Raw genomic sequence first — 7,640 nt, forward strand, 5'->3', positions numbered from 1 at the left:
CTCAAGAGGGCTTTATAACGTCATTTAATCACCCAGCTATTTGATGTAATCTATAGATACCTAACTGTCAAAAGGATTTGCAGTCATAGAAGGATTTGAAAGGGTTTACAGCTGTGTATTGACATACATCTTCCAGGTCCACAACTTAAACGCAGTTACAACTAAAAAATGGGAGATCAAATTCCAACCTAATTGCAGCTAGTGCGTCAATATGGAAGTAACAATCTTTCTTTCTATGACACATAATGTTTGTAAAGGATGTAATGTATCAATGCTATTGGAAAATTCGGGAACAATGTGGCGAGTCATGATGCCACTTCGCTAGAAGACTAAGTGTGTGGCATCCATGCGGTGAAGAGGGCTATATGCTGTGATTCCGATGGCAAAAATTAGCATGAGGCACTAGGCACATTAGCGCGAGGCACAAGACTGGAATTCCATAGGATGGGGCTTGATAAAACAGACTAGGATATCACATTGGATAAAATATGGTTGAATAACACGTAGCATAACAAGTTATAGCTCAACACATGATTTATGTTTGATGGAAGCAGGTTTATTGTAACTGCGCACATTGATGCGATGAGAAAATCGTTAGGCTCGACCGTTATGCAGCTGTGGAGTAGAATGGACTGGGGATGATCCTGGTTTTTGATGCAGAAAAACGTTAGGGGCTCAAGTCGCGCTTTTATGACATGTCACATCAATTATCTAAAACATAACTTTGTCTTTCCTTCACACAGTAACTCGCAAAAAAACCCGTCAGATAACCGTAAGATAATCATACTGACTTACTTGATACTTGATAAGGTCTCTTCATCGTTGTGTTAAGTGGTTTGCATCAAGGCAACGTCTCTTGTGGACCATCCTGCGCCATTCCATGCAATTCTGGGCCGTCACTTCTACGTCTCTAAGATAATCATACGAACCCAGATTGTAATAGAATGTTACAACTTCCGCTGTCTATACGTGTTGCTCATCTTCTAAGGTTGTGCCCCTTTGTTAATAATGTCTATGGTTCTATTTTATTAATGAGGTTCAAACGTTGATTCAAAGAATAAAGCTTCAGCAACTGTTAACATATGGATTGCAGTTTTACATGAATAGATTGATACTCTAAAGAGGGCGTATTTTCAACTAAAAATAAATTTGGATTATAGCAGTTAGTAGGGATATCATCAGGTTAATTTGACTCTTCAGACAATAACGATGTTACCTGGTTTGGATATGTCTTCTCGTCATTGCAGAGTGGACCGTGAAGCAGCATCAAGATTGCTTCGCCAAGGGAGTGCATCCTATGGCAAAGACAAGAAAAGCGCCGCCCAACGGTTAAAATTATCATTGCAAAAAACCCGCATCCGTCATGGTCAAAACTATCTTGGATGGTATCACATCAAACAGGCTATACAAGATCGATGCACAAAGTCTGGAAGACTGGTATCATTCACCAAGTTGACTACTACATGTACATCGAACTAGTTTCCCTTCTACAACTACGGTCATGGCTACATGTTTAAAATTAATGATGTCGTCATCCATAAAACTTACCTGCCGTGGCCTTGCTGACATTGTATTTCCATGTCCCGTGAACAGCAGTACAGAAGAGGTTGGTGCCCATCATAAGCTGTGGTGTTAGAAACTACTGCACGAGTCTCCCAACAAGACGATGTGTCAGCTCTGGCCCGTGGGTCTACCTGGACAAGCTCAGCCAGTGGTGACCAGAACTGCATGCAAAGAGACAGAATNCCGAAGGGTTCGCTTAGCGGCTAGCAGTTATCCCCCAGGTGAGCCTTCATTCGTATGTAGAAAAGTTACAAAGTAATTTTGGGTACTCAAGTCACTTTTTACCTTTTGCCCACGGCGTTTTACTTTGATATTCAAGTCTTGAAAGTAACGCACATTATGTTTGAAATTTCGGAAGTCCGATCGTAAGGGGTCGCTATTTTTTCGGTTACCGAAGGGTTCGCTTAGCGGTTAGCGGTTATCCCCCAGGTGAGCCTTCATTCGTATGTAGAAAAGTTACAAAGTAATTTTGGGTACTCAAATCACTTTTTACCTTTTGCCCACGGGTTTTACTTTGATATTCAAGTGTTGAAAGTAACGCACATTATGTTTGAAATTTCGGAAGTCCGATCGTAAGGGGTCGCTTTTTTGCGGTTACCGAAGGGTTCGCTTAGCGGTTAGCGGTTATCCCCCAGGTGAGCCTTCATTCGTATGTAGAAAAGTTACAAAGTAATTTTGGGTACTCAAATCACTTTTTACCTTTTGCCCACGGGTTTTACTATGATATTCAAGTGTTGAAAGTAACGCACATTTTGTTTGAAATTTCGGAAGTCCGATCGTAAGGGGTCGCTTTTTTGCGGTTACCGAAGGGTTCGCTTAGCGGATAGCGGTTATCCCCCAGGTGAGCCTTCATTCGTCTGTAGAAAAGTTACAAAGTAATTTTGGGTACTCAAATCACTTTTTACCTTTTGCCCACGGGTTTTACTTTGATATTCAAGTGTTGAAAGTAACGCACATTATGTTTGAAATTTCGGAAGTCCGATCGTAAGGGGTCGCTTTTTTGCGGTTACCGAAGGGTTCGCTTAGCGGTTAGCGGTTATCCCCCAGGTGAGCCTTCATTCGTGTGTAGAAAAGTTACAAAGTAATTTTGGGTACTCAAGTAACTTTTTACCTTTTGCCCATGGGTTTTACTTTGATATTCAAGTGTTGAAAGTAACGCACATTATGTTTGAAATTTCGGAAGTCCTATCGTAAGGGGTCGCTTTTTTGCGGTTACCGAAGGGTTCGCTTAGCGGTTAGCGGTTATGCCCCAGGTGAGCCTTCATTCGTATGTAGAAAAGTTACAAAGTAATTTGGGGTACTCAAATCACTTTTTACCTTTTGCCCACGGGTTTTACTTTGATATTCAAGTTCTGAAAGTAACGCACATTATGTTTGAAATTTCGGAAGTCCGATCGTAAGGGGTCGCTTTTTTTCAGTTACCGAAGGGTTCGCTTAGCGGTTAGCGGTTATCCCCCAGGTGAGCCTTCATTCGTTTGTAGAAAAGTTACAAAGTAATTTTGGGTACTCAAATCACTTTTTACCTTTTGCCCACGGGTTTTACTATGATATTCAAGTGTAGAAAGTAACGCACATTATGTTTGAAATTTCGGAAATTCGATCGTAAGGGGTCGCTTTTTTGCGGTTACCGAAGGGTTCGCTTAGCGGTTAGCGGTTATCCCCCAGGTGAGCCTTCATTCGTATGTAGAAAAGTTACAAAGTAATTTTGGGTACTCAAATCACTTTTTACCTTTTGCCCACGGGTTTTACTATGATATTCAAGTGTTGAAAGTAACGCACATTATGTTTGAAATTTCGGAAGTCCGATCGTAAGGGGTCGCTTTTTTGCGGTTACCAAAGGGTTCGCTTAGCGGTTAGCAGTTATCCCCCAGGTGAGTTTTCATTCGTATGTAGAAAAGTTACAAAGTAATATTGGGTACTCAAATCACTTTTTACCTTTTGCCCACGGGTTTTACTATGATATTCAAGTGTTGAAAGTAACGCACATTTTGTTTGAAATTTCGGAAGTCCGATCGTAAGGGGTTGCTTTTTTGCGGTTACCGAAGGGTTCGCTTAGCGGTTAGCGGTTATCCCCCAGGTGAGCCTTCATTCGTATTTTCGGGATTTGCTATGATTTGCGTCTTATATTCACGGATTACTTCGCAATTCGAACCGGAACATTAAGGCCTCATACCGGACTTTTGTTGCCTCATTTACAATAGTGCTTAAATATGCAACTTTAATGGGCGAAAATCCAATAAAGAAACAGCTCTACTGGAGATGTTTTAATTTCTATTGAAAAAGCACTTATCCAGTACTCAATAAAAAAAATTCCCCAAAATCTGACCGGTGGATCGATTTTTATAATATCTATAACTGCACATAAATACTATCCAGAAAGTGGGGCTTTCCTTCAGTGACCCGCTGACCACATTACTCAGGACAAACAAACGTACACGTCCGAGAATCGCCCGAATGCCGAAACTTTTCCACCCGATCCTGTCAGAAAGACACAACCTTTCATCTCAAATCCTTCGATATGACATGGGAGCGATATAAGGCAATTTGTCGTCTACATAAACACACGATTTTGGGGCCCCATTCATATTTCGGAGGGAATACTTCTGAGTGCCCACCCGCGCAGTAATACCGGAACGAGGCCTTCAGTGCGGATTACAGATATCCGGTCAGATTTGAACTTTGACCCGAAACCTTGACCTGGCGATTTCCTACGCGCCTGGAGCGAGCTTTGTGCGTATTCAAAGTGCGTTTCGAAGGTAGATATATTTATTACCTTTGCCAGAATTACAAGGTTATGTTTTAGGCTTGTACGTCTGTCTGTCTGTCTGTCTGTCTGTCTGTCTTTCTGTCTGTCTGTGAACAGCATCACTCGAAAAGCGCCTTTGATTGATCCTGATGAAATTTGGTAGGTGGATATAGGGGTTGTAATCCCCATACTACTTCTCTTGCCCTCGCATGTTCTAAGTTTATGACCTTTGTGATCCTTTGTCCTGCTCAGACTTTTTTTGTCAATTTAACCCTCCTAAGCTGGTTGTTTAATCTGATCAGTAAAACGTGACCTATTCTGTGCTGCTGCTGCAGACTTCCAGATCAATGCGGTTTCCTGTGGTAAGAAATGCCACAAACCTGTATTTACTGGACCCACCTACAGGAATCATATATGTGCATCCCGTATATATACGGGTTCATCAGGACAGCCTTGTAGATACCAGATCTATACATATATTACTGTATGTACATAGTACATATCATATTGTACATAGTATATACTGAAATATGTTCGTGTTTTGTTTTAGGGAAATATAGTCTTAACCAGCCACGACAACTCATTAGTGATGAGAGTCCTTGTTTCTTACTTTATGACCAATGGCCATAATCTGCATGCTCAAATGAGGTGCTTTTAGCCATCTCTCTTAAAGCCAATGCGACTTAGGTCTAGACAATGCAGCGCAATAAAGACCAAGATTCCCCATTATAAAGCGCAAGAGATAAACACCAAAGTACGTCAATGGGGACATCCTATCTCAAGAGGGCTTCATAACGTCATTTACGCCCGAAATCACCCAGCTATTTGATGTAATCTATAGATACCTAACTGTCAACAGGATTTGCAGTCATAGAAGGATTTGAAAGGGTTTACAGCTGTGTATTGACATACATCTTCCAAGTCCACAACTTAAACGCAGTTACAACTAAAAAATGGGAGATCAAATTCCAACCTAATTGCAGCTAGTGCGTTAATATGGAAGTAACAATCTTTCTTTCTATGACACATAATGTTTGTAAAGGATGTAATGTTTCAATGCTATTAGAAAATTCGGGAACAATGTGGCGAGTCATGATGCCACTTCGCTAGAAGACTAAGTGTGTGGCATCCATGCGGTGAAGAGGGCTATATGCTGTGATTCCGATGGCAAAAATTAGCATGAGGCACTAGGCACATTAGCGTGAGGCACAAGACTGGAATTCCATAGGATGGGGCTTGATAAAACAGACTAGGATATCACATTGGATAAAATATGGTTGAATAACACGTAGCATAACAAGTTATAGCTCAACACATGATTAATGTTTGATGGAAGCAGGTTTATTGTAACTGCGCACATTGATGCGATGAGAAAATCGTTAGGCTCGACTGTTATGCAGCTGTGGAGTAGAATGGACTGGGGATGATCCTGGTTTTTGATGCAGAAAAACGTTAGGGGCTCAAGTCGCGCTTTTATGACACGTCACATCAATTATCTAAAACATAACTTTGTCTTTCCTTCACACAGTAACTCGAAAAAAACCCCGTCAGATAACCGTAAGATAATCATACTGACTTACTTGATACTTGATAAGGTCTCTTCATCGTTGTGTCAAGTGGTCTGCATCAAGGCAACGTCTCTTGTGGACCATCCTGCGCCATTCCATGCAATTCTGGGCCGTCACTTCTACGTCTCTAAGATAATCATACGAACCCAGATTGTAATAGAATGTTACAACTTCCGCTGTCTATACGTGTTGCTCATCTTCTAAGGTTGTGCCCCTTTGTTAATAATGTCTATGGTTCTATTTTATTAATGAGGTTCAAACGTTGATTCAAAGAATAAAGCTTCTGCAACTGTTAACATATGGATTGTAGTTTTACATGAATAGATTGATACTCTAAAGAAGGCGTCTTTTCAACTAAAAATAAACTTGGATTATAGCAGTTAGTAGGGATATCATCAGGTTAATTTGACTCTTCAGACAATAACGATGTTACCTGGTTTGGATATGTCTTCTCGTCATTGCAGAGTGGACCGTGAAACAGCATCAAGATTGCTTCGCCAAGGGAGTGCATCCTATGGCAAAGACAAGAAAAGCGCCGCCCAACGGTTAAAATTATCATTGCAGGAAAACCCGCATCCGTCATAGTCAAAACTAACTTGGATGGTATCACATCAAACAGGCCATACAAGATCGATGCACAAGTCTGGAAGACTGGTATCATTCACAAAGTTGACTACTACATGTACATCGAACTAGTTTCCCTTCTACAGCTACGGTCATGGCTACATGTTTAAAATTAATGATGTCGTCATCCATAAAACTTACCTGCCGTGGCCTTGCTGACATTGTATTTCCATGTCCCATGAACAGCAGTACAGAAGAGGTTGGTGCCCATCATAAGCTGTGGTGTTAGAGACTACTGCACGAGTCTCCCAACAAGACGATGTGTCAGCTCTGGCCCGTGGGTCTACCTGGACAAGCTCAGCCAGTGGTGACCAGAACTGCATGCAAAGAGACAGAATAATCTTTGTGACTGTGTACTATTCACAGCGTCACACCTGTCCCCGCGCGCCACAGACAGGTGGTCAGTTAACTCAATTTTGGAGGGTAACCAATCAGAGGAGTTATGCAAATGTACACGTATGCTAATGAGTGCAGGGGTATAAAAGGGAAAGATATTATCACAAAAAAGGCGCACAGTTTGACTTTGGGGAGGAAGATAAAAAGGTGGTTGGCAGAAACAGGCGAAAATTAAAGTCGGGTCAATTAGGGACAGTAGGAAGGGTATGAGGGTGTTGAGATATAAAGAAGAAGGTATCTTTACCTTAAACACCCAACCATCCTCTCTAATTTCTTATGGCTTGGGAAAAGTACTCGCCTCGCTCTCTGCTCAGGGATGGAGACTTTCCGCACTCCTTATCCCTCCATCACCTGTCTGGGACGCGGGGTATGGGTGTGGTGGTATGAATCTTCCACTATATCAATCTAACCATGGCATAATTATAGTTGACCAGCGTTTGATGTCCAATTAAACTTAAGGTTAGCAAGGAGGTTGAAAACCTTCTTGAGGTTAGTTATTTACCCTGTTACAAAGAAAACCTTCCTATGGATGCGGGTTTACCTGCAATGATGATTTCAGCCGTTTAACGGGGCTTTTCTTCTTAAGATACACCAGCCTAAAGGATACACAAAACTTTCTTGTTCCTAGATCCTCATTCTTGCGACAAAAAGGCTTGTCCAAACAAGAAATTACATCTTTAGGCCACACCAATTTAATTCGTTGGTTCTCGGAATCGCCGCTTCTAATTTTCCTAATTAAAAAA

General features: G+C 41.4%; 2 long non-coding RNA genes across 4 annotated transcripts; both read right to left on the reverse strand.

The window, feature by feature from the left end:
* Positions 1 to 623: 623 nt before the first annotated feature.
* On the reverse strand, positions 624 to 1,620 carry LOC118408677. Its single transcript, XR_004830343.1, has 3 exons — positions 1,549 to 1,620; positions 1,217 to 1,295; positions 624 to 910 (listed from the first exon to the last, which is right to left on the reverse strand). It is a non-coding gene; the product is annotated as an uncharacterized LOC118408677 (long non-coding RNA).
* A 2,496-nt stretch (positions 1,621 to 4,116) lies between these two features.
* LOC118408676 lies at positions 4,117 to 6,450 on the reverse strand. Of its 3 annotated transcripts, none has more exons than XR_004830341.1 (3): positions 6,311 to 6,450; positions 5,890 to 6,004; positions 4,117 to 4,666 (listed from the first exon to the last, which is right to left on the reverse strand). It is a non-coding gene; the product is annotated as an uncharacterized LOC118408676 (long non-coding RNA). The 3 variants fall into 3 exon arrangements; XR_004830340.1 differs by lacking the exon at positions 4,117 to 4,666 and adding an exon at positions 5,381 to 5,738; XR_004830342.1 differs by lacking the exon at positions 4,117 to 4,666 and having other exon boundaries at positions 5,888 to 6,004; positions 6,311 to 6,449.
* Between the last annotated feature and the right edge of the window lie 1,190 nt (positions 6,451 to 7,640).

Source organism: Branchiostoma floridae, unplaced genomic scaffold, assembly GCF_000003815.2.
Source record: "Branchiostoma floridae strain S238N-H82 unplaced genomic scaffold, Bfl_VNyyK Sc7u5tJ_322, whole genome shotgun sequence".
Taxonomy (NCBI): domain Eukaryota; kingdom Metazoa; phylum Chordata; class Leptocardii; order Amphioxiformes; family Branchiostomatidae; genus Branchiostoma; species Branchiostoma floridae.